The sequence below is a fragment of the Cherax quadricarinatus genome, chromosome 86 (genome assembly GCF_038502225.1).
Source record: "Cherax quadricarinatus isolate ZL_2023a chromosome 86, ASM3850222v1, whole genome shotgun sequence".
In the NCBI taxonomy this organism is placed as follows: Eukaryota; Metazoa; Arthropoda; class Malacostraca; order Decapoda; family Parastacidae; genus Cherax; species Cherax quadricarinatus.
Window position 1 is genome coordinate 2936244 of NC_091377.1, and position 26297 is coordinate 2962540.

The window sequence follows — 26297 nt, forward strand, 5'->3', positions numbered from 1 at the left end:
ATTTGTCCCAAGTCTTCAAGTGTGGACGTTTGTCCCTAGTCTTCAAGTGTGGACATTTGTCCCAAGTCTTCAAGTGTGGACATTTGTCCCAAGTCTTCAAATGTGGACATTTGTCCCAAGTCTTCAAGTGTGGACATTTGTCCCAAGTCTTCAAATGTGGACATTTGTCCAAAGTCTTCAAGTGTGGACATTTGTCCCAAGTCTTCAAATGTGGACATTTGCCCAAGTCTTCAAGTGTGGACATTTGTCCCAAGTCTTCAAGTGTGGACATTTGTCCCAAGTCTTCAAGTGTGGACATTTGTCCCAGGTCTTCAAGTGTGGACATTTGTCCCAGGTCTTCAAGTGTGGACATTTGTCCCAGGTCTTCAAGTGTGGACATTTGTCCCAAGTCTTCAAGTGTGGACATTTGTCCCAGGTCTTCAAGTGTGGACATTTGTCCCAAGTCTTCAAATGTGGACATTTGTCCCAAGTCTTCAAGTGTGGACCTTTGTCCACAGTCTACAAATTTGGACCTTTGTCCAGTCTACAAGTTTGGACCTTTGTCCAGTCTACAAGTTTGGACCTTTGTCCAGTCTACAAGTTTGGACCTTTGTCCACAGTCTACAAGTTTGGACCTTTGTCCAGTCTACAAGTTTGGACCTATGTCCACAGTCTACAAGTTTGGACTTCTGTCCAGTCTACAAGTTTGGACCTTTGTCCAGTCTACAAGTTTGGACCTTTGTCCACAGTCTACAAGTTTGGACCTTTGTCCACAATCTACAAGTTTGGACCTTTGTCCAGTCTACAAATGGACCTTTGTCCACAGTATACAAGTTTGGACCTTTGTTCACAGTCTACAAGTTTGGACCTTTGTCCACAGTACAAGTTTAGACCTTTATCCAGTCTACAAGTTTGGACCTTTGTCCACAGTCTACAAGTTTGGACCTTTGTCCAGTCTACAAGTTTGGACCTTTATCCACAGTATAAGTTTGGACTTTTGTCCAGTCTACAAGTTTGGATCTTTGTCCACAGTCTACAAGTTTGGACCTTTGTCCAGTCTACAAGTTTGGACCTTTGTCCAGTCTACAAGTTTGGACCTTTGTCCACAGTCTACAAGTTTGGACCTCTGTCCACTGTACAAGTTTGGATCTTTGTCCACAGTACAAGTGTGGACCTTTGTCCAAAGTCTTTTGATTATAATATATATATATATATAATGTCCAAAGTCTTCAAGTGTGGACTTTGTCCTAAGTCTCCGAGTGCTGACCTTTGTCCGTTGCCTCCGTGCATTGACCCTTGCCCGTTGCCTCCGTGCATTGACACTTGTCCGTTGCCTCCGTGCATTGACCTTTGTCCGTTGCCTCCGTGCATTGACCCTTGTCCGTCGCCTCTTGAGTGTTGACCTTAATCCGCCGCCTCCGAGTGTTAACCTTTGTTCATTGCCTGCGAGTTCTGACCTTAGTTCGCAGCTTCCGAATGCTGGCCTTAGTCCGCCGCCTCCGAATGCTGGCCTTAGTCCGCCGCCTCCGAATGCTGGCCTTAGTCTGCGAATGTGGACCATAGTCCACTGCTTTCAAAAGAGCTCTGCCCATGAGCTCCAAGGGTGACCTCACAAGAGCGCCCTAATGAGCGGTCACCGCTCAGGTCATTCAGTCAAAAGACTGAAATTATTATGGACTTTGTCCATAAACCTTATATATGGTACTGTGATATTATTGGATTTTTTCCAGTATCATCGCCTCGGGTGCCATATATACTTCATTTTATATGTGGGACTGTCTGCAGTATTATTGGATTTTGTTCAATATTATTGTGTTGTGTCCCATATATCCAATTCTTCCCACCATTCATGCTTCATAGTTTTTCGTTGTATCGATGTTGCCTAAACATCATAATTGGTAATGTCCACATTATGATGTTGACGCAACGTTGTTAGAGCGTAAGTTATGTGGTGTTTGCTGGGGTTCCCAACCTTATCCTTCCCCCTCCCAACTCTCTCTCGCGCCGCTCCCTACGGGAGCTGGCCTGCCGCATATCACCTTCAGCCTCTTGTCCTGGCAGTTGGTGAGCGATTTCTGGTGGTAGCCTAGCCGCCACTGGTAATCAGCCAAAGTAACCTTCGGTGCATGGTTTAGGGTTCCGTGTAACAAAGGTTCTCTATGAGAACCTTTGGACGAGTAACCCTGGTCCGGCTCGAAGATCGCAGACCTCATCGTGGTGAGCCGGTGTAACTTGGAGTTGCATTTATCTCTTAAAAGCAGTCAGCATATCTTTTAAAATGCTTATTATTGGTTACCTGATGAATGCTTCTTCAAGGCTAACATGCGATCACTCTTCCGGAAAACGCTAAAATTGTCAGTGAATATTAGTAATAATTACCAAAATCTAAATGTAAGTGAAGCAACTAGGAATTGTAAATTCTTATTCCTAACATATTGAAACTACCATTCCCTGGAGGGAAGATCGAGAAATATTAACTTCTCCAATTCTTTGAATAGAGCCCCCTCAAGGGAGGTTCCTTGAGGCGGGTGAGGGGCTCTTGATCTGGGGAATTTGATCTGTGCTCCAGTTCCCTGAATTGAGCCTGAATGCCTCCCATTCCCCACCACTTGCGCTGTATAATCCTACGGGTTTAGCGCTCCCTATGATAAAATTTGAAGAGCCGTTCCCTGGTGGGTTTAGCGCTTCGTTTTGACATTTTGAATGGAGCTTGAGTTCCCCCCAGCGTTACGTGACTCCTACGGGTTTAGCGCCCCCTCCCAACCACTACCCCTCGGAAGGTTCCTTGATGTTGGTGAGGGGCTCTTGATTTAGGTAATTGGATCTGCTCCAGTTCCCCAAATTAAGCCTGAATGCCTTCCACATCCCCCCCAGGTGCTGTATAATCCTCCGGGTTTAGCGCTTCCCCTTTGATTAATAATAAATCCCAACCACTACCCCTCAAGGAAGGTTCCTTGATGTTGGTGATGGGCTCTTGATTTAGGGAATTGGATCTGCTCCAGTTCCCTGAATTGAGCCTGAATACCTTCCATCGCCCCTACATGCGCTGTATGGTCCTGCGGGTTTAGCGCTCCCCCATGTGCTGAGCTATCAAGCGCCTTCCCCTCAAGGAAGGTTCCTTGATGTTGGTGAGGCTCTTGATTTAGGGAATTGGATCTGTGCTCCAGTTCCCCGAATTAAGCCTGAATGCCTTCCACATCCCCCCCCCAGGCGCTGTATAATCCTCCGGGTTTAGAGCTTCCCCCTTGATTATAATAAGCGCCTTGCATCAAGACATTTCTTGAAATTGGGGGCCCCCCTCAGGGAAGGTTCCTTGATGTTGGTGAGGGGCTCTTGATTTAGGGAATTGGATCTGTGCTCCAGTTCCCCGAATTAAGCCTGAATGCCTTCCACATCCACCCCCCCAGGCGCTGTATAATCCTCCGGGTTTATCGCTTCCCCCTTGATTATAATAATTGAAATTGGGGGGAGGGATTGGACCTTTTAGTCCTGATCCCCTCGAGAGAGGATCCTTGGCGCTAGTGAGGGGCTCTTGATCTAGGGGATTTGATCTGTACTCCACTTGAATACCCTTTAAGGGAGGTTCCTTGATGCTGGTGAGGGGCTCTTGATCTAGGGAATTGGATTTGTGCTCTGGTTCCCAGAATTGAACCTGAATGCCTTCCATCCCCCCCCTTGCCACATGCACTGTATATAATCCTATGGGTTTAGTGCTCCCCATGATTATAATAATTATTATAATCCACTTGAATACCTTTCATCTCCCCCCCCCCGCACATGCGCCGTATAATTCTACGGGTTTAGTGCTCCCCCGTAAGTCCTCTGATCAGATTGCATTTTCACAGCTGAGCAGTATGCAGTTCTTGTTGCAGCGCTGTGATCCTTGTGGGTTTGGCGCTTAGCTATAATATCTTCACCTTAATTGCATCCCTGCCTGCCTTATGACCCTTGTGGGCTTAGCGCTTCTGATTTATCTCGAGGTAGGTTTCTTGATGTTGGTGAGAGGGCTCTTGATCCAGGGAACTGGATAAGTGCTCCAGTTCCTGAATTAAGCCTGAATACCTTCCATTATCCCCCCACCCCTGTACAGGCGTTGTATAATCCCTACGGGTTTATCGCTCCCCTATGAATATAAATCCCTACCTACCTGAACATTAGTGGTGGTTTCCGACCCGGTACATCACAGGCTATCCAAAAACTGTTCTCATCCCCTCGTTCTTTGCATATAATTGCAGCGCTGTATCACCCTAGTGGGTTTAGCGCTTCTTTTTTATAATTCTTATTCGACTGGTTAGCCGCATTTCTAGTAAGTTTTGTGCTGGGTTCTTTGACTTGTGGATGTCAGCCTTGATACTGGTGAGGGGCTGCTGATCTAGTGAATTAGACCGGTGCTCCAGTTCCCTCTATACCTCCACACTCCCTCCACAGGCGTTGTATAATTCCTAAGGGTTTAGCGCCCTTATGAACGAACGCTGGAGTACTTGAAAAAAGGTCTGGACTGACGGCCTATGTAGGTGTCAATTTCTTGATTCCATTGAAGAAATTGAATATAAATGGTTTTCATGCAGTAATTTGTGAATGGTTCATCCGATCGGTTTCAACGCTGATAACTTGAGAATGCAACCAGTAAATATTTCAGTGTATATAAGTTTAATAATATTTATTTTTAATGTACAGCGTATAGAGACCATAGCTGATATCTTTGACATACTATAACTCCTCAAGGGAGGGTTCTTGATGCTGGTGAGGGGCTCTTGATCTAGGGAATTGGATCTGTGCTCTAGTTCCCTGAATTAAACCTGAATACCTTCCATTCCCCACCCCCCTCAGGCGCTGTATAATCCTACGGGTTTAGCGCTTCCCCATTATTATTATTATAATTTGACATACTATATAGAAAGCCACTGGTTATGCCGAGTATTTTGGGCAACTTGGGTTGATTTTGTCCCTAGGATGAGACCCACACCAGTCGACTAACACCCAGGTACCTACTAAACTGCCAGCTGAGCAGGAACAGCAGATGTAAGGTAACTAACACCCAGGTACTTGGCTGCTATGTGAACAGGAGACAGCACGCCCCAATGTTTCCACCCCAAACCATACCACGGGCAGGGATAGAACCCGCGATCAGAGAGTGTGTCTGATCGCGGGTTCTATCCCCGCCAGTGGTATGGTTTGTTTGCAATCGTGTCATTACGATTTCGTGAGTCATGTTTCCACCCTATTGTAAGGATAATGTTCTTGACAGTGAACAGGTAACATGCAGCCTAAATGACGCTCGTGTAGTAGATAGCTTTAAACCCCATTGCGCTGTATAGCCCTTGTGGCTTAGCGCTTCTTTTTGATTATAATAATAATTTAAACCCCATTATTTTAGGATGTTAATCTGTGCGAGAAATGACAAAGCCTCACCTGATTGGCAAAATACTTTCAAAGCTTTTGTATCGTAGTGGAAGGTTCAAAATTGCTTTTCTGGGGGACTGTATAAGTGACAATTGCCATTTTAATTGACGAAATCGGGTAATTAGTTTCCTTGATATAGCTCGTAAAAGACTTTTATTAGAGGCTTCAGATCTCCAAATGATATTGCTTTAGAAACTCATGTCACACACTGCACTGTTCCTTTTGCAATGAGGTAGAAGAGGATGGGTTGGAGGGATACTGGGATGCCTTTCCCGGATTGCACAGCGACCGAAACACAGTTATTTTATTATTGTTATTATGATTATTATAATTATTATTATTATTATTATTATTATTATTATTATTATTATTATTATTATTATTATTATTAACAACAATTATAACAATTCCAACACTAACAACAACAATATTAGCAACCAAAATGAACAATTCCACCACCAAAAGAAAAGTAACACAAAATACAATTCTATTGCTACGCTCCCTTGCTTCCCATCTAATTAATTACGTATTGTGTCTGCATGAATATTATTAGATGTTACTAGACAAATATTACTTGGCGAAAATGTACAATTAAGAGGAACATTAAAGGCCCCTTGATTAAAGGCCCAGTTAATTAACGCATGTTAATTAACAGCATGTTTATGAATAATTTATTATACAGATATACAGCGCCTGGAGAATACAAGGTAATAAATCTAGTCTAAATCAACTCAAATTCCTTTGGAACAAGAGCCTTTAATCAGTATCAAAGCGATCCTCTTCCTTGGAGTGTGTCGCTGTTACCTCGGAAGATGCATCGTAATTCACCTATTCCTTGCTCATTAGGAGAGCCTCTCTTAGACAAGCACAGGATGTCTACCGAACATGACACTGCTAATTACCTGCCACGGCACTCCTGGCACTCTCCAGGCATCAAAGAATCGCCAGACGTGCTGAATCGAACGTCGCGTCGAGTGTAAGAAGACAGACGAGTCAGGAATGAGAATATGTAGGGAATTTCCTGGCATATAAGGCGCGCTTTTTCCCCCAAAAAAGTTGAAAAATCACCCTGCGCCTTATATGCTCAAGGTTTGGGTCAAGGTAGGCTTTGGATTACGCTTTAGCAGTTGTTTACTAACTTTACCTTACAACTGCTTGGAAACAGTTTGATATGCTCGTGCGCCTTATATGCCGGAAAATACAGTACATCATAAATGGTATATAAAACCGATGAGTTGATTAGTTAAGACACATGTGCAACACTTATATATCTTTAACGACGAAACTTGTCGTTAATATGATATATGATATAAACACCGAGTAGTGTATTTCTCTCAGAAATATATATATATATATATATATATATATATATATATATATATATATATATATATATATATATATATATATATATATATATATATATATATATTATATATATATATATATATATATATATATATATATATATATATATATATATATATATATTATATATATTTATATTGAGAGTTTACGTTAATCATTGTTTTAGGAAATAAAGTATTCTTGTCAGCTGTTAAAAAAGTTACACGCAGCTTCATGAATGACCCTCCGGTAAGGAGGAGAGGACTCGCCTGTATGTGGTTACAGGGGTCGTCTCAGCTCCTGTGTGAGAGAATGAGAGAGAGAAAGAGAAGGAGAGACTTGGCTTGAAATGCCTTTCATTACATTAAAGAAGATAAATGGTGACAGACGGTATCTCCAAGCTTGCAAATTAAATCTGTTGTGAAGGACAGTAGGCTGGGACGTGCCTGAGGTTGATGCGTCGAACTAAGGTTGAATCAATGGGTCGAGCCTAGCCAACACCTCTGTGGTGGAAGATCGATTCTTGCAAAGGCTTGGAAACTATTTATTCGAGGTGTTGAGCTTTCGATAAAAGGGACTGGGACCGACCTTCTCTTCCTTGGGTCATTAGTGATGATTTCTGTTGTTGTATCTGTTGTTAGCGTACACGACAGCTGCGACCTTCACCCACACGCATGCAGGATAGCAATAAACATAGGTCACATGCACTCATAACAAATATAGGTCACACGCAGACGTAAATGTAGGTCACAAGCACACATAGCAAATATAGGTCACACACACACATATAACGAATATAGGTCACACACACGCATAACGAATATAGGTCACACACAGGACAGAAACAAATATCGGTCCAACACACTGACATCACAGTATAATCTTCTGTTTCTTACTACGTTACTCAAATAGCAATATTTTTTTCTGAGACCAGGATTCTTTTTTCCTCATAATTTTTCTGAGTCCCTTGCAGACTATTGCTCCTTTTAGACACTTGTATATCAAAATTATTAACATTGTAAACAAATTTCGCTCTGGATAAAGCTTTATTATTATTATTATTATTATTATTATTATTATTATTATTATTATTATTATTATTATTATTATTATTATTATTATTATCGATACAGAGCGAAACAATACCCATTATGAGGATTTATTACACTACCAAAGATCCCAATGGAAATAAGTCACCTTGTCTGACTTTTTGGGATAATTCTAGGTAATTTACACGATGTATGATAATTGTACATATGTGTACCTGTGCCTAAATAAACTTACTGTATGTGCAGGCAGTATTTGCTGTTCTATATAATATTACCCATTGTATATTCGTTTTCTTCTACTCTTACCACCATTACGTTTTCTTCCATTCCCCCCCCCCTGTTTTTCCTAGCACACTTCCGTACGCTCTTCCTTGCTACACCCCTCCAGGGAGGTTCCTTGATGCTGGTGAGGGGCTCTTGATCTATGGAATTGGATCTGGGCTCCAGTTCCCTGAATTAAGCCTGAATACCTTCCATCCATCCCCCACATGCGCTGTATAATCCTATGGGTTTAGCGGTCCCCATGATTATAATAATAATAATAATAATAATAATAATAATAATAATAATAATAATAATAATAATAATAATAATAATAATAATAATAATATTAATAATAATAATAATAATAATAATAATAATAATAATAATAATAATAATAATAATAATAAAGTAAAAGGACACAAGTGCAACTAATGTGACATTTTATTGTGGCAACGTTTCGCTCTCCAGGAGCTTTATCAAGCCATTACGCTTGGGTAAGACACATATGCAACAGTTAGGTATCTTTATTTCGAAACGTTTCGCCTACACAGTAGGCTTCTTCAGTCGAGTACAGAAAAGTTGATAGAAGCAGAAGATACTTGAAGACGATGTAATCAGTCCATCACCCTTAAAGTTTTGAGGTGGTTAGTCCCTCAGTCTGGAGAAGAGCATTGTTCCGTTGTCTGACAACGGAACAATGCTCTTCTCCAGACTGAGGGACTAACCACCTCAAAACTTTAAGGGTGATGGACTGATTACATCGTCTTCAAGTATCTTCTGCTTCTATCAACTTTTCTGTACTCGACTGAAGAAGCCTACTGTGTAGGCGAAACGTTTCGAAATAAAGATACCTAACTGTTGCATATGTGTCTTACCTAACAATCTGTCGGTATTTTATACCATTTTAATGTTCATTACGCTTGGCTTGACAAAGCTCCTGGAGAGCGAAACGTTGCCACAATAAAATGTCACATTAGTTGCACTTGTGTCCTTTTACTTTACATATTGTCGGTAATTCTACCAACTTTATTACAATAATAATAAAAATAATAATAATAATAATCTTCCTTACTCCTTCCCGTCATACTGTTGCATCACTGACATCATTCGCAAGCTGTAACTTGGTTTGTGATGCGCGTAATGAGGTGATGGCGGGACTGCGTAGCACCTGTCGACTAAGGCACAGGCACTAATTACCCCTAAGATCTTCCATTACCTGTCTCTTGGGAGAGATGAGAGGTGTGCCATGTTGGGTTACATGTGCTCCCCCTCCTCCCCCCCACCTTGTGTTGCTGCTGAGGTAAGATGCACAAAGTTACTGTTGTGCAAATGTTACTTCGACTCTAAGTTCTTGTCTTCTTTTTTTTTACTAGTATTATTTTTCATCATTTAATGATTTCTTTCTCTTTTTCTTCTTACATACCTGAAAAAGAAGGCATCTTGCAGCAGTTATAGATGAAAATAAATATTAGAGTAATATGGGAGAAAAGGGTGATTAATTGTCTCTTATTTTCCAATTCTGAATCTAGTGGATTAATTTCTAGTTCTGATCAATACGATATAAATAGTTTCGCTCCTCGTTTATAGTCTATAGTTCTTGTATGACATAGTGCGGATAGTTTCTAGAGTTAGACTATTGTCAGTACTATTTACCTTATTTTAGGTTAGGTAAGATTTGTCACGAAACAGGAACAAGTGTTTCCTGATGCGAGTCTTAGCCACATGATGACCCGCAGCTGGAACTTTTGGTCATCTGACCGAGGCCTTCCGCTGGCTTACCGGTTCACCCCTTTAAAAATTATGATTATAATTATAACCATTACTACGATGCTTGGTACATCGTCAACATGGCTTGTTTACATTCATTTCCCCCCAGCAATGCATCATTGCTTTTGCTCACGTGTAGACAAGAGCAGGACAAGATTTAATCATCCACCCAAGACTGTTCATCTGCCTCCCAGCATACATAAGGGGGATTGCCAATAGACCCCTGGCTGTCTTCAAGCAGGCACTGGACAAGCACCTAAAGTCGGTACCTGACCAGCCGGGCTGTGGCTCGTACGTTGGATTGCGTGCAGCCAGCAGTAACAGCCTGGTTGATCAGGCTCTGATCCACCATGAGGCCTAGTCACAGACCGGGCCGCGGGGGCGTTGAACCCCGGAACTCTCTCCAGGTAAACTCCAGGTAAACCCGATAAGATAACTTAGTATCTTGAAGAACAACACACGCCAGAGTAGAATTTGATCCTGGACGATGATCTCAGAATCTGACAAACTGATTCAGATCGTCAGAGGAATTAACCGACGCTCTGCAATGCGATAATCTCATTAAAACTTCAGCCTCTCTGACACAGGTCAATCTAACTCTCCATCAGCTGCCGAAATGTCGGCAGCTGGATCAAACTTAAAAATAAACGTAATGATGAGAAACTTTCCAGGAAGAAGTATCTTAACTAGCCAGTGAAAGTCTTCTGACCCAAAAAAAAACTATAGTTACCCTCCTTTACCTTGGCGCTGTTAAGTTTACCTTAGGTCTGAGACCAGGCCTCATGGTGCATCAGGGTCTGATCAACCAGGCTGTTACTGCCGGCCGCGCGCAAACTGACGTACGAACCACAGCCTGGTTGGTCAGTACTGACTTTAGGTGCCTGTCTAGTGCCTTCTTGAAGACAGCAAGGGGTATATTGGTTATCCCCTTTATGTATACTGGGAGGCAGTTGAACAGTCTTGGGCCCCGGACACTTATTGTGTCGTCTCTCAAAGTACTCGTGAGTAGTGATTCCACATAATTCTTGCTTATTGTCGTTGTTCACGACAATTAGTTCAACTAAAGCTGTCTTCAATGTTCAGTGACTTGTCACGGTGCTGTGAATTTTTAAGAACATAAGAACATAAGAACGAAGGAACACTGCAGAAGGCCTACTGGCCCATGCGAGGCAGGTCCAAGTCTCCTACCGGCATGATCCTGTTAACCCTTTTGGGGCCTAGTTCCTGTTTTTTTGTGCGTTCATATGTTCTTGTGCTACCCTCCACCTGACGGATATAGGGTACACAATAAACTAGCCACTACTGTTCACAGAACGAATATAGGGTTTACACTGAACTAGCCACTACCGTCCATAGGATGGATATAGGGGTACACAATAAACCAACCACTACTGTTCACAGGATGAATACAAGGTACACAATAAACCAGCTACTACCGTTCACAAGATGGGTATAGGGTACACAATAAACCAGCTACTACCGTCCACAAGATGGATATAGGGTACACAATAAACCAGCTACTACCGTCCACGAGATGGGTATAGGGTACACAATAAACCAGCTACTACCGTCCACAAGATGGGTATAGGGTACACAATAAACCAGCTACTACCGTCCACAGGAGAGATATAAGGTACAATAAACCAGCCACTGTCGTCCCCAGGATGGCTATGAGCTACACAGTAAATTAGCCCCTAAACTCCACAGGATAGATATTGGGTGGACAATAAACCAAGCTCTTCAAGGCAAATCAAATGAGTTATAATCTAAAGCTGATGCAGTTAGATTTTAATGATAAATAGCACTGTTGACTTTTAAGTTCACTTCTCAATCCATTTGTGACTTATTAAAATTAGCTCAGCTAACCTTTCTTGTCTCAAACTATAACCCTCACGGCTTTAGCGCTTCCCCATCCTAAATATAATGAATAATGTATTGAACATTGTACAAAGCTATCTCTCATTTCTGTTATGACTATTAGAATCATAGGGAAGCGCTAAATTCGTAGGGAATTGGTGGTAAATAACTGCAAAAGGCTTTCAGAAATATACGACATTCATTAAATACACAAATGGCAATATCGTTGTAATAATTGTATGTAATATCGATAAGTTGATAAATAAAACTCATGTGCAAGATTTACGTAACTATATCTCTGAAACGTTTCGCCTGCACAGTAGGCCTCTAATTTTGTGGCAACGTTTCGCTAGAGAATCGTTACCATAAGTTTCGCACTCTAGCATTGTCCAGCTCGACAAAACTCTCTAGGAGCTTTGTCAAGCTTGACAAAGGCCTGGAGACCGAAACGTTGCCTCTCGAATTTCAGTCATCTCTGTAATTGACTGAAGAAGCTAACTTTATAGGCTACACTACACCACAGTGCTGCTCAAGTAATAATAATAATAATAATAATAATAATAATAATAATAATAATAATAATAATAATAATAATAATAATAATAATAATAATAATAATAATTTTATTATTAACACACTGGCTGATTCCCACCAAGGCAGGGTGGCCCGAAAAAGAAAAAACTTTCACCATCATTCACTCCATCACTGTCTTGCCAGAAGGGTGCTTTACACCACAGATAATAATAATAATAATAATAATAATAATAATAATAATAATAATAATAATAATAATAATAATAATAATAATAATAATAATAATAATAATAATAATAATAGCTTTATTTACTACAAGCACGTGTACAAGGTATACAGACCATAGCTGACATCAGTGACATACTACTATATAGAAAGCCCATTGTTATGCTGAGCATTTCGGGCAAATTATGTCAGTTTTGTCCCAGGATGCGACCCACACCAGTCCACTAACACCCAGGTACCTATTTTACTGATGGGTGAATATAGACAAAGGATGTAAACAAACCAAATGTTTCTACCCTGGCTGGGAATCGAACCCGGACCCTCGCCGTGTGAAGCAAGACCTTTAGCCACCAGAGTCACCCTTATTCACCGCCACAATAGAATATTCAAAATGTAATATTAGGTTAAATATTCTAATAACAAAACAGAATTCAATAAAATATTTACACAGAACAGAAGAAAATATAAAGTGCAATATTTTCGAAAATATAAATGTAGAAACCCAAAAAAAAGGGGAAATTTAAAAACAAAAAACAAAAAGCGAATTGAAAAACAATGTTTTTGACGCCATAAAAAAATACATACATATATATATATATATATATATATATATATATATATATATATATATATATATATATATATATATATATATATATATATATATATATATATATATATATATATATATATATATATATATATATATGTATATATATATATGCAAAATGATGGATTTCAGAAAGAAATCTTTGCCTTTTTTTTTGAATAATAATATTCGGACGAGAGCGTCAAACAGCAGTTAATTAACCAGTACAAAACATGAATGAAAATTTTCTGATGGCATTTGTCAGTTGCGGACAGTGAATGGTGTTTGATATGCCTGGGCGCTGGGAGAGTAGTAGGTCAGTCCCGTCTCACTTTAAAACTCTCTGTTACCTTTGGTTTAGAAAGTTTTATCTCGTTTTAATTAGCCTGTTTTTAGAATGTTTTATCTCGTTTTATTTAGCGTGCATGTTTTATCTCCTTTTATTTAGCTTGCATGTTTTATCCCGTTTTATTAAGCTTGATTTTTTTCAATGTTTCATTTCGTTTTATTTAGCTTGCATGTTTTATCCCGTTTTATTAAGCTTGTTTTTTCAATGTTTTATTTTGTTTTATTTAGCTTGCTTTTTTATCTTGTTTTATTTAGCTTGTTTTATCACTTTTCACTTAGAATGTTCAATCGCACTTGCTTTAGAAGTTTTGTCAAGTTTGATTTAGTATTCTGAATTAGATTTGACTTTAGAATGTTTAAATGAGTTTAGTTTAGAATGTTTTAACACATATGTCTAGCATGTATGAGCTAAGGCTGACGTATTTCTAGCATGTATGAGCTATGGATGACGTATTTCTAGCATGTATGAGCTATGGATGACGTATTTCTAGCATGTATGAGCTATGGATGACGTATTTCTAGCATGTATGAGCTATGGATGACGTATTTCTAGCATGTATGAGCTATGGATGACGTATATCTAGCATGTATGAGCTATGAATGACGTATTTCTAGCATGTATGAAGTACGCATGATTTATTTCTAGCATGTATGAGGTATGTATGATTCAGAGTCACGGCTCGCCACAGGTGACGAAGGCAGCTGTGAACGCTTCTGGTCACCACTGCCCTTGTACGATTGTTATTGGAAATTGTTAGTGTGCGGGTTATTAAAGCCGGCGCTGGCGTGTGTGTACTTACCTAATTGTGGTTGCAGGGGTCGATTCACAGGTCCTGGCCCCGCCTCTTCACTGGTCGCTACTAGGTCCACGCTCTCTCCCTGCTCCGTGAACTTTATCATACATCTTCTTGAAGCTATGTATGGATCCTGCCTGCACTTCATCACTCTCCAGACTATTCCACTTTCTGACAACTCTATGACTGAAGAAATACTTCCTAACATCCAGGTGTGACCCCTTGTTGATGTGTCTCATCTGTGTGTGTGTGTGTGTGTGTGTGTGTGTGTGTGTGTGTGTGTGTGTGTGTGTGTGTGTGTGTGTGTGTGTGTACTCACCTATATGTCGTCGCGGGGGTCGAATCTTTGCTCCTGACCCACGACACAACAGGTACCACATGCTTCCTACCTCCTAGATTCTATCGTATTTATCCATAAAACTGCGTATGCTGTGTGCGTCCACGAACACTATAAGTACGTACGTAGTCCACGTACATTAACCCTTTACCGAGCCACATCCCTGTGAACCATACCCCCGGCCGGGATTGAACCCGCGGTCATAGAGTCTCAAAACTCCAGCCCGTCGCGTTAGCCACTAGACCAGCTAGGTCTAGTGGCTAACGCGACGGGCTGGAGTTTTGAGACTCTATGACCACATCCCTGTGGCTCGTCCGTTTCACTAAGTTCATCTAGTTCCTAATTCTGAAACTTGCCACATCATTGTTTACTCAATATCCACTCCAAAGTATCGTTCATGTCGTGAACATATCTCCTCTGACGTCTCGAGTTTTGCCACTCATTGTTCATGCTTCTCATCATGTACTACGAAGGAAAAAGAATCCTGACAACTTGAGGGTAAAAGGACAGGACTGCATTCACTTCAGGACACCTTAACTGACGACGTTTCAGTCCTTGGACCGTCATCACTTTAAAATATAGCTGATCAAAGTCAAATGACCGAAACATATGTGTCTCATGACTCTCTCATTACCTCAATGATTAACTTATGATTCGCAGTGAGATTCCTGTCGGGACATATACCGTATTTTCCGGCATATAAGGCGCACGAATGTTAGCTGCTTCTTGGCACAATGTTTGCAGGCAGTTGTAACTCAACGTTAGTAAACAACTTCTAAAACGTAACACAAAACCTACCATGACCCTAACCTTGAGAATATAAGACGCAGGGCGATTTTCCAAGTCTTTCTGTGGAAGAAAAAGAGCGCCTTATATGCCGGAAAATGCGGTATGCGTTCTTTATCATACCCTGCAGACGCAGCCGGATGTTATTCTGCTCCCAGGATGATCAGACAATAGCTATTAAATTTAAAATGGTGAAATCAGCGATCGCGGCCTCTATACTGGGAAAAATTCCATGGTAGAGACTCTTTACTCATCTCTTGATAAATAAGTTAAGTTCGTTCGGATTTTTAACCCAGGAGGGTTAGCCACTCAGGATAACTCAAGAAAGTCAGTGTGTCATCGAGGATTGTCTGTCTTATTTCCAATGTGGTCCTCAATCTTGTCCCCCAGGATGCCACCCGAACCAGTCGACTAACACCCAGGTACCAACTTGCTGCTAGGTGAACAGGACAACAGGCGTTGAAATGTTTCTACCCCCCTGGAAATCAAACCCGAGCCCTCCGTGTGTAAAGCGAGAGCTTTGCCAGCCAGGCCAGGCAGGGGTTGTTCACTCGTTTATGAACACGGCCAGATGTTTCGCACAGGCTGTGAGTAACAGTTGCTCACTTGTCCTTGATCAATGCTGAAAATGCAGGCTTGGTGCACTGACTCGCATTTTTCAAGGGCGAGAACGCTGGATAAATGGAATAACAGGGAAGAGGGCGGAACACGGAGAACAAAAAAAAGTAGCAACGGGATTCCGATGAAGAACAGATACTAGGAAGAACAACCCAGATGAATAACAAGCAAGGTGAAAAATAAGGAGCTGTGTGAAGAGCATGAAGAAAGACTAAGAAGGCAGTTGATGAACATAGAGTAAGAAGAAGAAGAAGGAGTAAGAAGAGAAATAAGAAATAAACGAAGAATAGTCATAAATAATAAGCAAAGGATTACGAAAGCAGAGAGGAAGATCGAGAAAAAAGAAGAGCAGAGAGGATTAAGTGGAGAAAGAACAATTAAAAGGAAGAATAAAGTTGAAGAAGAACAAGGAGAACAGTGAATCAGGTCGAGAACAAGGAAGACGCCACATAATATTAAGATGGCCGACATCTCTCGGGAAGACAGATCCAAGACTTTGAGATTTAACGAAACGTGAAGGACAGGGAGAGGCGGTAAATTAAATCACGAAGATGAGAGAGAGAGAGAGAGAGAGAGAGAGAGAGAGAGAGAGAGAGAGAGAGAGAGAGAGAGAGAGAGAGAGAGAGAGAGAGAGAGATGAAGAAGATAGAGGGAGAAAACCAGTTAAATTGGGAATGTAAAAATCTGAATTAAATTACAAATGACTGAGGTGCAGTACAGACCAAGAAATGTTCTGTGGTTAAACGATAAATGCTGCATGACAGAGATAAACGCTGCATGACAGAGATAAATGCTGCATGACAGAGATAAACGCTGCATGACAGAGATAAATGCTGCATGACAGAGATAAATGCTGCATGACTGAAAGATAGATGTTGCATTGATTGATAGGTGCTGCATGACTGAGAGATAGGTGCTGCATGACTGAGAGATAGGTGCTGCATGACTGAGAGATAGGTGCTGCATGACTGAGAGATAGGTGCTGCATGACTGAGAGATAGGTGCTGCATGACTGAGAGATTGGTGCTGCATGACTGAGAGATAGGTGCTGCATGACTGAGAGATAGGTGCTTCATGGCTGAAAGCCACAATCAGCACAACACACTAAGCTTCTACAGCCACTGGCGAATTGTGAGGCTTGTGAACCAACATCACTGAAAAACATTACTTTTTAACTTTGTCCAGCGTCTAAATACGCTTAATTCCCTACCTGAACCTCTCCAATGGAGGGCTGGCAGCTCATGATCCTTTCGTAAAGCTTCTAAGACTAAGTTAAATCTGCAGGCAGGTTCTTCGTAATTGAAATTGGAAATGTGTGTAAATAATGAACAGCTAAATAATATATTTCTATACACATTATATATATATATATATATATATATATATATATATATATATATATATATATATATATATATATATATATATATATATATATATATATATATATATATATATATATATATATATATATATATATATATATATGTATATAAGTGTGTGTGTATGTGTGTGAATCAGGGAATATTTTTCTCAGGGATTTACGTCCCTTAGGCAGTCGAGAAGGATGTTTTTAGGACCGCATCCCTGCCTTCCTTTCCTCTCCTTCGCCCTTCAGGGACTCTTTTTGCAATGCTGTCCTCTTTTCCCCTCCTCCACGTCCAACTTCATTTCTCCATTCTCCCCCTCACTTTCTTCTTCCACTTTGCTTCATCACTATCCTCAACCGTTTCCTACCTTCCTTCCTTAAACTTTCCTTCCCTCTCTCTCCTTTCATTTCCTTACTTCTACTTTCCTCCTAATTTCACCCTTCCCTCTTCCTCTCTCCTCCCTTCTTCCTGTTATCGTCTCTTCCTCGTATCTTCCCCTATCTTCCTCGTCCACCGAGGGCATTTCCCACTGTCAACAACACATGACTCTGTTTTCCTTTTCCCGGATCTTTGACCACTGGGTCGCCTTCTCTCCTGAGATATCGCCAGAAAGCCGAGACACTGACAACTGCCACAAAACACACACGCACGTACAAGGGACCCCTTTATTTTTACAACGTTTCGCTCAACACTGGGCTTCATCGAGTACATATGTACATCAAGTTCAATTAATGACTCCACCTGATCTTGTCATTGTGGAAAAGGACATGTATATACAGTTCAGGATATCTATTGAAAGAAACTTTTCACCACGGGCTATGCATCGCATAACGACGGTTCGGTCAACGACGGACCGCATATAAGACGGTGATTCCATGCGCTGCCAGGCGTATAAAAATATAACACATACAATTATGTACAGTCTGAACTTTGCTCAGACCTCAAAGATTTGTTAAGTTATGCCATGAATTAAGAAAAGATCCTGGACTTCATCGAACGAAAACAGACAAAGCAAATGCGATAGTAATTATGGACAAGGTGGGTTATAGGGAAAAAATAACACATTATTAGAAAACGGGGAACTTCAACATCATTCTGTATTAAAACGATAAAATGACTGACGAATATGTAGCAGATGTAAAAGTCTGACCGCCAGTAATATGAAATAAATGCCACACAGATACTCACGATGACGCTAACACTGAATTTGCAACGCTAGTTATCTATTTGTTATTTTCATTAACATTCGAAGCAATAATTAGTATTCAGGACATGGCTTCCCTGTTGACAATCAATTTTGAAAGGTTATGCAATTGTTTAACACCTGTTCGGCTGACTTTCACCTTTATTGAATATTGCAGTCGTCACACCTCGTACTTTCTAAATTGTTTAGTTGTGAATGGTAATTAGCGAATGTTTACTTGGATAGTCGTCTGTTGTGTGTGTGTGTACTCACCTATTTGTTGCTACAGGGGTTGAGTCACAGCTTCTGGCCCCACCACTAGGTCCACTCTCCCGTCTCCTTGCTCCATGAGCTTTATCGTATCTCTTCTGTAAGCTGTGTATGGATCCTCCTGTGTATGGATCCTCCTGTGTGTGTGTGTATGTGTGTGTGTGTGTGTGTGTGTGTGTGTGTGTGTGTGTGTGTGTGTGTGTGTGTGTGTGTGTGTGCGTGTGTGTGTGTGTGTGTGTGTGTGTGTGTGTGTGTGTGTGTGTTTTCCTAACATTCTTACTATAGTTAAACATATTTTCTGTTTTTTGTGACCTAGTCAAACCCAGCCAAACCTAACCTTACCTAACTTATCCCAACTTACATGAACCTAACTTTAAAAAATACAATTTTGGAGAAAAATAATGAAGGTGGAATGGTTGACTTTGAGCTGAGCATCAATTACTGACGTTTTAAAATAAAACTGGGTTGAATAACCAAGAAAATGACATTCATAGTGAGGCTAAATAGCAAATATCAAACTTAAACATAAGGAATCATACAGGAGACAAGAATCTTAGGAGGAACCTAAAGTTATAAATGAAATTGAAAGAAACCCAAAATACTTCTTATCTTATGCAAAACCTAGGACAAAAATAACATCCACGGCCTGGAAACCCTCAATGCTTCACCATGGCAGCCTCCTGAGCCATCCTTTACATTATTTTCCCAGTGTAAGCCCTGAAAACAGTGAAACCTCTCACGTCTTCATTAACGTACTGAGGCTAACGACCAAAAACACTCGTTTAATAACCCGAAAATCCGAGTTGATGACGATAGTATGTTACAGTCTCCTGGCGACTGAGCTGACAGCTTACTAACGTCCTGAGAATGCTTCAGGAACATGAGATGTGTAACAATTTAGACAGCTAAACACTCGTTTTTATGCTTATTTTTTGCTGTTTATTTAGCGCCTAAAAGGGTGCATTGCAGTGTTTTATTGGAGCAGCTAGTGCATGTTGATGTAAATGATTCTGTTTATTTGGTGTAGATTACATCTCTGGACGGACACACACACACACACACACACACACACACACACACACACACACACACACACACACACACACACACACACACCTGGACAGGCTGCAGACCTGGTCCAGCAATTGGCTCGTGGAGTTCAGCCCCGCCAAGTGCAAAGTCATGAAGATTGGGGAAGGGCAAAGAAGACCACAGACGGAGTACAGGCTAAGGGGCCAGAGACTACAAACCTCACTCAAGGAAAAAGATCTTGGGGTGAGTATAACACCAGGCACATCTCCTGAGGCGCACATCAACCAAATAACTGCTGCAGTATATGAGCGCCTAGCAAACCTAAGAACAGCATTCCGCCATCTTAATATGGAATCGTTCAAGACCCTGTACACCGTGTACGTTAGGCCCATATTGGAGTATGCAACACCAGTTTGGAACCCACACCTAGCCAAGCACGTAAAGGAACTAGAGAAAGTGCAAAGGTTTGCAACAAGACTAGTCCCAGAGCTAAAAGGTATGTCCTACGAGGAGAGGTTAAGGGAAATCGACCTGACGACACTGGAGGACAGGAGAGATAGGGGGGGACATGATAACGACATACAAAATATTGAGAGGAATCGACAAGGTGGACAGAGACAGAATGTTCCAGAGAGGGGACACAGGAACAAGATGACACAGTTGGAAGTTGAAGACTCACATGAATCAGAGGGATGTTAGGAAGTATTTCTTCAGTCACAGAGTTGTCAGGAAGTGGAATAGTTTGGGATCCATACATAGCTTTAAGAAGAGGTATGATAAAGCTCATGGTGCAAGGAGAGTGACCCAGTAGCGGCCAGTGAAAAGGCGGTTCCAGCAGCTATGACTCAACCCCTGCAACCACAACTAGGTGAGTGAGTACACACACACGCACACACACACACACACACACACACACACACACACACACACACACACACACACACACACACACACACACACACACACACACACACACACACACAAAGACAGGATGTTTCAGAGATTGGACACAGTAACAAGGGGACACAGTTGGAAGCTGAAGACACAGATGAATCACAGGGATGTTAGGAAGTATTTCTTCAGCCACAGAGTAGTCAGTAAGTGGAATAGTTTGGGAAGCGATGTAGTGGAGGCAGGATCCATACATAGCTTTAAGCAGAGGTATGATAAAGCTCACGGCTCAGGGAGAGTGACCTAGTAGCGATCAGTGAAGAGGCGGGGCCAGGAGCTCGGACTCGACCCCCGCAACCTCAACTAGGTGAGTACACACACACACACACACACACACACACACACACACACACAGTGCTTCCAATATAGGAGTTTCGCAGCATTAACATATTATTTCATACTATGGAACAATGCTCTTCTCCAGACTGAGGGACTGACCACCTCAAAACTTTAAGGGTGATGGACTGATTACATCGTCTTCAAGTATCTTCTGCTTCTATCAACTTTTCTGTACTTGACTGAAGAAGCCTACTGTGTAGGCGAAACGTTTCATAATAAAGATACCTAACTGTTGCATATGTGTCTTACCTAACAACCTGTCGGTATTTCATACCATTTTAATGTTCATTAACATTCAACTGACAAATAACACTTAATTCGCACGAAAATACACTAGCAGTTAGTGCACCACAGCGCAGTCACTAGCCGAAAAAAAATCTTCATTACGTATTCTAGTGTCTTGAGACAAAACATGCATAATGAATATTTCAAAAGATGTATATTGTTCCCAGTCTAGAAATAATACCTAAACCGAGAAGACTGAAGCATCTTAGTGGTATTTTACGAGTTTTTTTTAGACCTTAGAGTTGCTTTTAATGAGGCTACAAGTGGCTTTTTTTGTTTTGAATTAGTTATTGCTGTATTATTATTGTTGTCATTATTTCAAGTACACACACACACACACACACACACACACACGTGTGTATATATATATATATATATATATATATATATATATATATATATATATATATATATATATATATATATATATATACATATATATATATATATATATATATATATACATATATATATATATATATATAATGTGTGTGTGTATGCTACTGGCAGAGACTCGAGGCAGCCTCCCAGGAAGCTCTAGACTACTACTCTACCATGGCAAATAATGTTAGGTGTCTAGCGAGAACTTTAGACATACTTTCCCTAGCACTCGCCACAATTCGGAGAGTGGAACGCTCAGGGACTAATCTCATTCTCCTCACGTTTGGATACCAGCCTCACCAGCAGTACACAAATCAATGCATCCAAGGGAACAAGAGATTTTAAAGCGGATAACAATACCAAGAGTTCCTGAGACTCGAACTTGCGACTGTATGCACCTACCCAGAAAGCCAGCTATGACTGTGTAATACATAGTAATCATCGAGAGGTGAGGACCAATATGGAGCAACTCGGACAGAAAAAATTCTGTATACTGCGACCTTTAACTAAGGTCATTATCTGAAGATACAAAAAGTGGAGAAGCAAAAATGTCACAAGTGAGTTTGTTATTACTGGTGCGTGAGGTTACTTTGCACTGCAGATCAAATGAGCGTCAGGTTACCTGCTTGTGAGGTCATGGTTGAGCGTCAGGTTACCTGCATGTTAGGTCATGGTTGAGCGTCAGGTTACCTGCATGTTAGGTCATGGTTGAAGCAGTAATAGCAGAGGAAACCTCTCATCGAATCAAACTTTTTCAGAGCTACGGAGAATGGAGCAGTTTCGCTTTTCCTTCAGAGTCAATGAAGCTAAATCCTAAGCGAAGCATTGACTGGTACGAAGTCTTGCTTTATATTTCCAGTCTTCATACCCACGAAGCATAGTCTGGAATGAAGTCTTGCTCTATATTTCCAGTCTTCATACCCACGAAGCATAGTCTGGAATGAAGTCTTGCTCTATATTTCCAGTCTTCATACCCACGAAGCATAGTCTGGAATGAAGTCTTGCTCTATATTGTCAGTCTTCATACGCACGAAGCATAGTCTGGAATGAAGTCTTGCTCTATATTTCCAGTCTTCATACCCACGAAGCATAGTCTGGAATGAAGTCTTGCTCTATATTTCCAGTCTTCATACCCACGAAGCATAGTCTGGAATGAAGTCTTGCTCTATATTTCCAGTCTTCATACCCACGAAGCATAGTCTGGAATGAAGTCTTGCTCTATATTGCCAGTCTTCATACCCACGAAGCATAGTCTGGAATGAAGTCTTGCTCTATATTTCCAGTCTTCATACCCACGAAGCATAGTCTGGAATGAAGTCTTGCTCTATATTTCCAGTCTTCATACCCACGAAGCATAGTCTGGAATGAAGTCTTGCTCTATATTTCCAGTCTTCATACCCACGAAGCATAGTCTGGAATGAAGTCTTGCTCTATATTGCCAGTCTTCATACCCACGAAGCATAGTCTGGAATGAAGTCTTGCTCTATATTGCCAGTCTTCATACCCACGAAGCATAGTCTGGAATGAAGTCTTGCTCTATATTTCCAGTCTTCATACCCACGAAGCATAGTTTGGAATGAAGTCTTGCTCTATATTTCCAGTCTTCATACCCACGAAGCATAGTCTGGAATGAAGTCTTGCTCTATATTTCCAGTCTTCATACCCACGAAGCATAGTCTGGAATGAAGTCTTGCTCTATATTTCCAGTCTTCATACCCACGAAGCATAGTCTGGAATGAAGTCTTGCTCTATATTTCCAGTCTTCATACCCACGAAGCATAGTCTGGAATGAAGTCTTGCTCTATATTTCCAGTCTTCATACCCACGAAGCATAGTCTGGAATGAAGTCCTCCTCTATATTACCAGTCTTCATACGCAGTTAACGTGCAGCTGAGCCAACTCCAGTATTTCCTCCTCAATAAAATCCTTCACCCAAAAGGTAGTAAATTCTTAAAGGCTATTTCCAAGAACTATTTTTTGACATGTTTAGCACACCTTAAATTTTTAAAGTTGCCAAAAGCCATTTGCCGGTCTTAAGGTGCGAAAATCGTAACATAAAATGCGGATCCATGTATTGATATAACACTTACACCTATAAGGACTTGAGTTCAGGAACCTTATGGCGTTACGACACATGTGCAACAGTTGGGTATTTTTGTTGAAACGTTTCGCCTAGACAGTAGGCCTCTTCAGTCAGATACAGAGGCAGCAGGTCTCACGAAATCGTAATGACACGATCGCAAACAAACAAAACTAGAGACCGTGGCTAACGCGACGGTCTGGAGTTTTGAAACTCTCTGACCGCGGGTTCAAATCCCGCCCGTGGTATGGTTTGTAGGCAGAAGGTGTAGTAGTTTAATGAAAATAGTGTAATCAGTCAATCAACATTGGAGAAATAGTTCTTGAGGTGGTCAGTCCCTCATATTGGAGAAGAATTCAGCTCCATTTTACTCCTACACCTGCTGCCTCTGTATTTGACTGAAAAAGTCTGCTGTGTAGGCGAAACGTCGCAACAAAAATACCCAACTGCTGCATGTGTATCTTAATCATCAATTTGTCGGTATTTTATACTATTATCAACAAAACGTCATGGAAATAAATGGTATAAAGTACCGACAAGATGGAAAAACACATAAGCAGTATAATGTGATCCTTTATTGACAACGTTTCGCCCACACAGTGGGCTTTATCAAGTCACAAACAGATCTGTTTGTGACTTGATAAAGCCTACTGTACTCGCCTAGTTGTGGTTGCAGGGGTCGAGTCATGGATCCTGGCCCACTGTGTGGGTGACGTTTCCGGTCCGTTCTGGACCCTCTTTATGTCACAACCGGTCAATTATTCCCATACAAACGGTATTGTGGCTTTCAATTCCTTAAATTTAGATAGCTAGAAAAGTTCAAATCGATTATTCCTATTTGGTTCTTATTACGATGGATCTTTCTACAGAATACTGAAACAGAACTTGTAAAACATTGAAACTTTTGAATCAGTAATGAAACCTTTCCTACCATCACTGTTAGCCACCTTCCTTGTCCGCTACACTGCATTAGGCGGAGGATATATACACCGGGAGGTATATTTCTCTTAGCGTATATATGCTAGAAGTTTTCGTTAATCCTTATTTTAGGGATTAAAGTATTCTTTCCTGGTGGTTAGGTTAGGTTAGGTTAGGTTAAGTTAGGTTAGGTAAGGTTAGGTTAGGTTAGGTTACGTTAGGTTAGGTTAGGTAAGGTTAGGTTAGGTTAGGTTAGGTTAGGTTAGGTAAGGTTAGGTTAGGTTAGGTAAGATTAGGTTAGGTTAGGTAATGTTAGGTTAGGTTAGGTTAGATTAGGTTAGGTTAGGCTAGGTTAGGTTAGGTTAGGTAAGGTTAGGTTAGGTTAGGTTAGGTAAGGTTAGGTTAGGTTAGGTTAGGTTAGGTTAGGTTAGGTTAGGCTAGGTTAGGTTAGGTTAGGTTAGGCTAGGTTAGGTTAGGTTAGGTAAGGTTAGGTTAGGTTAGGTTAGGTTAGGTTAGGTAAGGTTAGGTTAGGTTAGGTTAGGTTAAGTTAGGTTAGGTTAGGTTAAGTTAGGTTAGGTTAGGTTAGGCTAGGTTAGGTTAGGTTAGGTAAGATTAGGTTAGGTTAGGTAAGGTAAGGTTAGGTTAGGTTAGGTTAGGTTAAGTTAGGTTAGGTTAGGTTAGGCTAGGTTAAGTTAGGTTAAGTTAGGTTAGGTTAGGTAAGGTTAGGTTAGGTAAGGTTAGGTTAGGTTAGGTTAGGTTAGGTTAGGTTAGGTTAGGTTAGGTTAAGTTAGGTTAGATTAGGTTAGGCTAGGTTAGGTTAGGTTAGGTAAGATTAGGTTAGGTTAGGTTAGGTTAATCTAGGCTAGATTAGGTTAGGTTAGGTTAGGTTAGGTAAGGTTAGGTTAGGTTAGGTTAGGTTAGGTAAGGTTAGGTTAGGTTAGGTTAGGTTAGGTTAGGTTAGGCTAGGTTAGGTTAGGTTAGGTTAGGTTAGGTAAGGCTAGGTTAGGTTAGGCTAGGTTAGGTTAGGTTAGGTTAGGTTAGGTAAGGTTAGGTTAGGTTAGGTTAGGTTAGGTTAGGTTAGGTTAGGTTCGGTTCGGTTAGGTTAGGTTAGGTTAGGTTCGGTTCGGGTAGGTTAGGTTAGGTTAGGTTAGGTTCGGTTAGGTTAGGTTAGGTAAGGTTAGGTTAGGTTAGGTTAGGTTAGGTTAGGTTAGGTAAGGTTAGGTTAGGTTAGATTAGGTTAGGTTAGGTTAGATTAGGTTATCTTAGGTTAGGTTAGGTTAGGTTAGGTTAGGTTAGGTTAGGTTAGGTTAGGTTAGGTTAGGTAAGATTCGTCAGGAAACAGGACAAGTGTTTCCTGACGCGGGTCTAAGTCAGATGATGACCCACCATTGGAACTTTAAGTCATCTGACCGAGGCCTTCCGCTGGCTTACCGGTCCAACCCTTTAAAAATTATGGTAATTTTTAACCATTTATTGTATATATGTCCATTTTTTCTGGTGGTAAAAAGGCTACGTGCAGCCTTAATGACCCTAATGTAGTAGATAGGCTTTCAACCTCATTAAACAATCATCTGAATTACGACTGAAAAAA